This window comes from Pinus tabuliformis, chromosome 5_1, assembly GCF_031772625.1.
Source record: "Pinus tabuliformis cultivar Carrire ecotype Pingquan chromosome 5_1, CPIR1, whole genome shotgun sequence".
Lineage (NCBI taxonomy): Eukaryota > Viridiplantae > Streptophyta > Pinopsida > Pinales > Pinaceae > Pinus > Pinus tabuliformis.
In genome coordinates this window covers 210,918,993-210,928,059 of record NC_142305.1, presented here as the reverse complement: position 1 = coordinate 210,928,059, position 9,067 = coordinate 210,918,993, and the positions used below count along the sequence as shown (strand labels likewise).

At 35.8% G+C, this 9,067-nt stretch overlaps 1 pseudogene; it reads right to left on the bottom strand.

The window, feature by feature from the left end:
• Positions 1-362: 362 nt before the first annotated feature.
• Positions 363-6,358, bottom strand: LOC149164147 (putative pectinesterase/pectinesterase inhibitor 51 pseudogene; annotated as a pseudogene).
• Positions 6,359-9,067: the final 2,709 nt, after the last annotated feature.

The window sequence follows — 9,067 nt, the reverse complement described above, 5'->3', positions numbered from 1 at the left end:
ATATAATACAATGATGCTTTTTCTCTTTGGAAAAATAATAATAATAATAATAATAAATTCAATATCAAAAGGTTTAAAATTATGTAAATATATTTAAGAGTTTGAGTTGATAACCATTCAATATAAAGAGATTTAAAATTATGTGTTATATAAAATTAAATAAATTATAGTTAGTAAGTAATAAAAGGGCATGATTAAAGATTATGCCCATTCATTAAGAAGCACCCATGGCCTCCCACTAACTCATCATTCAAGTTCATTAATAAAATATATATAATTTATGTCTAATTTTGAGTCGATTTGTTCCATTTGGTATCAGAGCATTCCTCTGAGTATACAAATTTTGTTTGTTATATTTGGTATCAAAGCCTATGATCTTCGACCTGCAAACCTTCGTTGTTTTGTTGCCTTCGACTTGCAACCCATCGCTGTCTGTTGCCCGCGCTGTTACGCTGCCCCACGATCCGTAGTCTCTCGCTGCTACCAACTACCACTCCTGATCGGTCCATTTTGTCATCGTTCCTCACCATACTCCACCCACGACTGTCCTATCGCACCCGATCTCTCATCCACTCCATTCGCTTTCAGCACTGGTCCACACCTATTCCGCCTACTGCTAACCACCGTTTGATTGCCTTCCACTGCGATTACCCTTTCCCACCACTCACAGGTTGACCATCGTCTTTTAAACATAAGTTGACCGTCATCCTTTAAATGTTACGCTGCACGTTGTATTTACAATCGGGTGGTATCGTAGGTATTTTTATATACTAGCATTTGCACCACATGTTGCAAAAGAAACGCCGTAAGGCAATGATATGAAAAACAATAGCATAGAAGAGAGAAGTCAAAAGTTTATGCAAATGACATAAGAAACAACAGCATAGAAGAAAGAAGTCAAAATTTTATGCAATTTTGTTTCTTTACCAGTGTTTATTTTTTATCATCAACAAATGGCCAATTCGAGGCAATGCTAATCTACATTTTTGACAAAGAAAAATCAATAAAAGTCAAAAACAATTATGGTTCTAGAATTGAATCTCAACACAGAGGTGTGCCTTACTGTCTAGCATGTATGAGTGGATATCACAATGAGACTTTTCAGAACATTATATACCTTAGTGTCAGACAAGGGATGAACAAAGAGGAATCCCAGATAAAATGGAGACTTCTGGCTTATTTTAAGTTTGATACATTATAAGTGCTACATGCTTTTTCCAACCCTAGCGTTGCTTCTGATCCTAAAAGAATTCCACAATGTTCTGATTTTTATTGAGAGCTGAGAAAGTGTTAAAACATGTGTACAAACTCATAACGTTAAAGAGGAGTATACTATAAATATAAGATTTATCCCACGTGTCTATCTAGTCCTGTCAGCAAATCTAAAATAATTGATCTTACCATTGGTTTAGGAGCCTATAATACAATTGGATGGATATAAACTCAATTACATCTTAGAAATCATGGGAAGACAATCATATGGATGGAAATGATAAACATACATAAAGTTGAAAAAAGTGAATGCATCATTGCTTGTGTGCAGCGTAAGGACACCCACAGGGAGATATATTTTGAATAACATCACTCCTTGGAAAAATCAAAGCGAGTGTATGCAAATTGTCACACAGAATAAGCCATGACGTTGTTGAGAATAACATGCTGTTAAAAATTAAGTACCTTATTCTTCAAATGATCAAAGTATTATCCAAACTTATATTGTTCTAGAATCTATTAGTTCCAACGATGTTTAAATTATTCTTCATTGTGGTTGTCTTTTTATTTCTGGTGTTAATAATAGTTTGTATCTTATACCAGGAAGGTCAGACTTTTATAACTTTCTAGGTCCGGTTTTTATTTCAAGCCTTTTAAAAGTCTTTTGGTTAGTTTAAAAAGTATGCTGTAATGTTGTCGTAGAGTCCTCTATAACCAGAAAGCTGACCGATAGACTGGTTTTTTCTTCTGTTCACCAAATCGCTCTGCACTTACAGTCAGCCTGTATAAGAAGTTGCATGTTTTTTTTTATATTAAGAACATATTGAGAACTTGAATGATATCTACTTAAAACTTGAGAGTCAATATTATGTTGGTGGTTCAATAAATCCCTGTAATTTTCATTCAACCAATTTTCGTGATTTAAAAAAAAAACAACAACAAATACAGACACCCAAACCTTTAGAGTTCATAACATTTTTCCAAAAGTTTTATCCCATGCTTCAAACATAACTACGGGAGGATTCGCCCAATCACAAAACAGTGCTGCGTTGAAACTTTCCCAGTAACAAAACAACTTTCCTCTGCACCAGGTACAAAATTGTTCTGCCATTTTGGTCATCAATGTCGATCCAAATAGTGCAGTAAAAATTGCAGACAAGTACAAATAACATTTTCCTCCAATGAAAAGCAAGTGGCTCCTTCATAGCAGATTGAAATTGCAATACTCCAAAGACAGATGAAACAGTGATAGAAGGAAACAATGTGGCTCATGGATTTTTGGGTTGCAACTGTCTGAGAATTTTTAGTCCCATTGCTTCCCGTTGAATTCTTCACCATCATCAGGGAACAACAACAATGTAGAAGAAAATCACGCATTAGAAGATTGTATAGTAACCAACCTTTGTTTTTGAATTTATTGATTGTATCTGGCAGCCATTCGTCTCCCTGTATAAAGTTTCCAACAGTATACATTCCTACATTTCTCTCAGGTATCGGATTAGACCATGGCGTTCTTCCAGAAACCTTAGCCCCCGGCCCATAATTCTGGTATTCCCCATAGTAAAGCGTGTTAAGAGCAAAGTCCTCTATCCACGGCATCCATCCCTCAGGGCTAATGGCCTCTCCCAAATATGAATTTATGCAGATTGCTCTGGAGTACATCTTCCATGGCCGACCCAAATAGCCTTTGTAAATTTTTGGGTTGGCATAGTAAGCCCTCATATATTCTTCAGTTCCATTGATAGTGCAGTTATGAAAAACAAATCCTGTGGGCTCGGCTGGATCTGTTCGACCCTGTGCAGTGACAGGATCTGATGATCCTTTGTCTGAGTTTATTTGACGAGGACGCAGCAGAATGAGACAGTTTTCAAAGATGGCTGCCGAGTCTCCAAATATGAAGTCAACAGTGCCTTCTATTCTGCAGTTTCTATAGAACTGACGAAGAATATGAGTGTACAATGTATCCTGGTGGCCAAGAAAGGCACAGTTGTAGAAGGCAGAGTGATCACTATCTACTCTTAGGGCTACCGCTTGTTGACTACCTGGCCCTGCTGCATTTTCGAATGTTATATCCCGTGCTAAGAAGCCATCAGCATTTACAGCTGCAATTGTGAAAACAAATAAATTAGCAATCCTCAACATCTAAAACAAGATTTAGTGGGATCGAGGAATATGGATTGATTGAATTTTCCTTTGATAAGAGTTCAAAACCAAAGAACGATGGTAATTGTAAGTATTAAATTCCGTCTTTGTTTAGAAATAGCATACACATATTTATCTAGTTATCAGAATAAACAAAGGATCCGATTTTAGCATATGCCCATTGAAATTTCTCAAACTTACAAACCCCAATGCATGTTGAAAGACATTACACCTATCATATGAAAGGGTTCCAAATATCTTATTCTTAAAATGTAAAACGATAATTAATTTTTTTGCTGCTTTAATAGGATGAAAGAAGTGCAGAATCTGCAAAAATAAATGTTATTGCTCTCTTCTTTTCAGCAACCTACAATATGAAGAAAAGCATTATTGCTTCCCTTGCAAATGACGGATTGCATTCCAAGCACTGCTGGATTTTGATTGTTTCCTTCTCCTCTCATTTGTATTTTGTTGATGCTTTCTAGATCAGCATTCCTTTGCAAGGGAATTAATCTGGGTTGAACTCAAGTAGAAAAATTCTCTCTCATTAATTGTATGGTCATTTTCACAATTGATTGTCTCCAAAGAAGTCTTGTCAGCCAAATCTCTACCTTTGCTCAGGCTTTTAAGTTTAACTAGCATGCAGGCCCTCAGTGTTGTGGTTTGGAATTTTTATCCAGTAGTTCTTAGCAACATGGCAGAAAGGTCACACTTTATGTCCATGCAGAAGGAATTGGAAGCAATGGTAGTGGATTCCTTGGCCACAGAATTGAACAAGCGTTTAAAGCCCTTTGGGTTCTGCAAGAAGACCCATAAAAATCTGCAAATGTATCAAACAGAATTGCTTCCTAGATCATACTTGTACAATAAGTGATCATAGTAGAAGGTCATTTGATTGTGAAACCGTTGTGGGATTCAATCCAAGTGACCTGAATTTACTGTAGATAGACGTCCTCTTTGATATCCATGTTTATCTCCATTCAGGGGCTAGGATGTCACTAGGGCATCTAGAGAATAGCTAAAAGGAGGGAGGCACTCTTTGAAGAACTGAAGACGCCTTTAAAAAAACAACACATTCGCTAGACAAAGGGGCCTGTGGAGGCAATCTAAAAAAGGCAAAGGGCCAGATAGGAGTTTCCCGTGAAGAAAGAAGACAAGTCCAAAAATGCTCTCAAGGAAAAAGGGATGAATGCCAAACTGTTTGTACAATGGGTTATGGAACTGTTTGTTTATGCTAAATCATACACTGTAGCATGAGGAATTGGACTGTCTCAGCCTGCGCGCAGTCAGGTGGTAACGAGGTAGGCCCCAAGATTTCAACACCATATAGTACTATAGGTCTGTTAATTGTGTCAAAAAATGCATCTCAGAAGAGATGTTTTGAAAATGCATATGGAAGTATTGTCGGTCAAGCATGGAGAGAGACCTATAACCCTTTCTAAGTTTGGGTTGAAAGACATGCCTTAAGCTAAACCTAAGGGCTATGGATCAGATCCCATAGATGTATAAGCAATGGTAATCTCCACCTCGCTTCCTTTGAAGAAGAAGTGGAAGTTTGTTAGGGTGCTCTTGGATATTTAAATCACAACCTCAGTTTCACTAAGGTTCACCACCATCATTCTATGACCATCACATTGGCAGGGGCATCAAGCTATCTCTGAATGTCCCTAGGGGAGGAGGCTAAAAGGATCAGATCCTCTGCAAATAAGAATAAGGTAAACAAAACATGGTGTAAAACGTAAACATCTCCCTTGTGGAAGTACTCGCTCGGTTATGCTCTAACCCATTAATGTATATCCCATGGAATTTCATGAAAGCAACTATGAGACACTCAAAGATGCCAATTTCACGTAGTCTCCAGAACGATAATTCCCTTGGAACAGAGTCCAAAAGCCTTCTGAAAATCCACAAAGCAACAGGACTTTAGATGAGGGACGTCAGCTTCCTTGATAATAGCACACAAGCTAAAAATGTGGTCACTAGTTTCATAATCTCTTCTAAGACTTGGTTGCCCCATAGCTTTGAATTTGTTCCTCTCTATATGTTGAGAAAGCCACACGTTCACGCCCATAACATAGAGTTCGACAAAGGCACGCCCAATCATAATATTCCTGTAATTATTTCTATCAGAAATATCCTTCAATTGGAAGATGGGGTGGATGATATTTTGAGACCATGAAGAGGGAAAGCCAATGCAAATTCAACTTGCAGACCTTACTCATCTACTTCTTTGCTAGTGCTCAAGATCGTAACAGCTCTTTTAATGTCTCTTGGGGTGAATTAGTGACAAAAGGTGAGAGAGGAGAGAATATGGACTAAGGTTGACCCGAAAAATCACAGAGGGATGTGGTCCGCAAGAACCATGTGTAATGATCAAAACATGTTGGAAGAGCAGATTTTCCAATTTCAATTCAAGGCATCTCAAATCTGCCAGGAACCACACCATGATCAAACACAATAACAAAACCAAACTCAGGCAAAGAAATAAATTCCAACTTAATATGAAGAGGAAGAGGAACAATGATGAGCATTACCAACAGTTGCAGAGCCATATGTACTTGGAACACCAGGCAGGGATGGCACACGCATAGACCCCGTGATCACAGTCTTCCCCATGCCATCACCCACAAACATAAGATTAGTTTTACTGGGAGGAACCCTAACAATCTCCTTATACACCCCAGCCTTTATATGTATCACGAATCTCCGCTCAGATTTATCCGGTGCACTGTTCACCGCCTGTTGAATACTCATAGAGGATTCATCCTTGGACACAGTCACATCGGGAACCAATTTATCAACCTCTAATACATCCCAAATTTGATTATAATGATGGTAATAATCTGCAGTACTAGAGGAATTGGATGATCTCTCTGTTTTTGGAGGCCTCCATAGGACCATATTCTGTCCGTATGTATCCAGAGCATCTACCATGCTAAGGGCATTGCTGGTCAAGCTCATGACTGTAAGAACAGGTTACGTTACACAGCGGCTGCTCAGCGAGATTTGAAGCAGCAAAAAAACCCATTGTTTGATTATATATAATAAATTAAATATAATCAAACAATGTAGTGACTTACAGTTTTGCCATCTTAACCTGGTTGGAGTGTTCAAAAGTTTTCTTCGCGCAAGGATAGTAATCGACGGATTTCAAGGGGCAGGCATGCCTGCCCTGATTCAACCACTCTGTCAAAGCGTTATCTGTCCTGGGGATGTATAAATTGGAGAAGAATCGTGATATATAAAAATCCATTATGCAAGTGCATAATTTATCATTAATTTGTCCTCTTGGATACCCACATCACTGCATATTTTGGGAGCTATGGATTTGATATCAAAATCTTTTCCATTTGCAAACTGCTAGACCAATGGATCTACCTCCCTTCATCAGATGGTTGGATTGATAAGCCATAACACTCAAATGCTAAAGACGAAAACTTGCAAACATAAAATGCACAAGAATATTGATTCCTAAAACATCTGTATATTATGTTTCTAAGCAAATTCCTTTTATAATATTTTATGTAAGATGAGGTTTCATTAGTTTTTACAAAGTCATCTTTAACTAAGAAATAATATAAATTGAAATTCATAGTGCTCAAGATTAACCATACCTTTATTATCTACAACTAACTATTAAGACAAGCTATAAATTATTTCTAGATGTGGCACATCAGTTCTTCATTGTTTTAGCGAAAAATGACCCCAAGTTCAAAAGAAACCTCAGACAATTGTTTGTCATAAGGAACTTGGCTTTGGTGCCTAACAAGATACATCATACTCTGGTGCTATAGGTCTAGTAGCATGTCTTCCTCTAACAACTGCAGGTGGACGGGAAATGTAAACTTCCTCTTCTAGAATAGGAGGTTGATAGGGCTTGAGATGATTAACATGCCGCTGGCCAAGCAAATCTAAATGACATGCATTCACACCAACCAACTTCAGAATAGTACAAATCTAAATGACATACATTCACACCAACTAGCTACAAAATAGTACAGGAACTATAGTAGATCAATTTGAGTTTTTGATATCACTTCCCCAACTATAGTAGATCAATTTGAGTTTTTGATGTCACTTCCCCTTTCAGTCACCTACGTCAAAAAATTTATGAAAAAATTAAGATTAGTATATTTTTACTTGCAATTTTAACCTTTCTCAACTTAAATACAAGTAACTTTCTTTTAACTAAGACTCACTTTCTTGAGCAAGTGACTTCATTTTTATTAAATACACTGTAATTATTTAAACACATATAACAATTAAGGTCAAAAAAGTTATCTAAAACCATTTTTATTCACTCAATAACATTTACAAAATTATAAAAAGTTTATCTCCAATCATTTTTTTTTCTTTTTCTTTTTTTGGTTTCCACTTATTAATACCTAAAACAATTTTAAAACATTAAAAAAATATTTCCAAACCATTTTTATTTCCATTTTTATAATCAAAACTAAATTTCTATTTCTCCACTTGTAAACCAAATGTATAGCAAAACAAAACCAAGAGTGTTGATATTTGTTAGGTTGTTCGCCTCTTTTATTGCCAGAATTTATATGCCTTTTGCCAAAACTTGCCTTTTGCCAGAACTTCACTGTTCATTGATTTTACATTTATATAAAGGTTCCATACTTTAGATGCCTTTTGATTGAATTATGGATTTTTTAATAACTTTATTGATGAACAATTTCCATGAAAACATTTTTTTTTAGAGATTTTAATGTGACAGATTGTAAGTAAATAGCAAGGCTAAAGTTAGTTAAGTATAGATCTAGATGCAGATAAATTCCAAATGGCGATAGATTGGCGATAGTCAAAATCTCAATTTCGTGTGCTGTATCTTAATCTATTTTATCTAAAATTTATACATGAAGAACCATATGGATAGCATAAGCGTTAATAACATATGCTCTAATATCTTTTTATAAAAATTAATCATTCTTATAACAATGGCTTTCTTGATACCACACAACAAAGATTTCAGCTAAGTATTCTACGGTGATTGTAAACAGATCATTCTTATAACAATGGCTTTCTTGATACCACACAACAAAGATTTACTCACTTAGTTCTTTGTTTCATCTACATAGAGATCCATTTACATAGAAATCAACAGATATGTCATTGGAGAAATAAAACCTATAATTTTATTATTTAAAAACTAAAACTAATAAAAATAAAATAATAATGGAAAAAATATATATCGATTTGATCCGCTTATTCTTGTGAGGACATTTGTCTACATTTATATGGACTATCCGAATCAATTTTTCCGGTTAAGTTTTTGAGATTTTTTTTGGCATCAATTCATGTCAAGGCTTTTCGTAAAAAGATAACTAGGTATATGAAGATTTGATTTTTTTGTTCCTCAAGAGGCATCTATAAACTAAACTAGACTATATGTTAAACTAAACTAGACTAGAGGTATTTGAATTGAATTTTTAAAACAAAATTTTGAATCTATAAATAGGAAAGGTTATTTCTTTCACGTTTAAAATAGTAGCACATGATATTAGTCGAATGAAAATACGAAGTTTTCATGCTTTCTTCATACATCAGTATAATTTGTATAAATTCATGATTACGTTTCTGTGTTACATGAAAGCTCAATCTATTTTGAATTTGGAATCATGAGACAAGCCGACGCTTCGCTAATACCGACTTCAATGGACATGCACAAACTGTGAAAGATGAAGAAAGCTATAACTTCCCA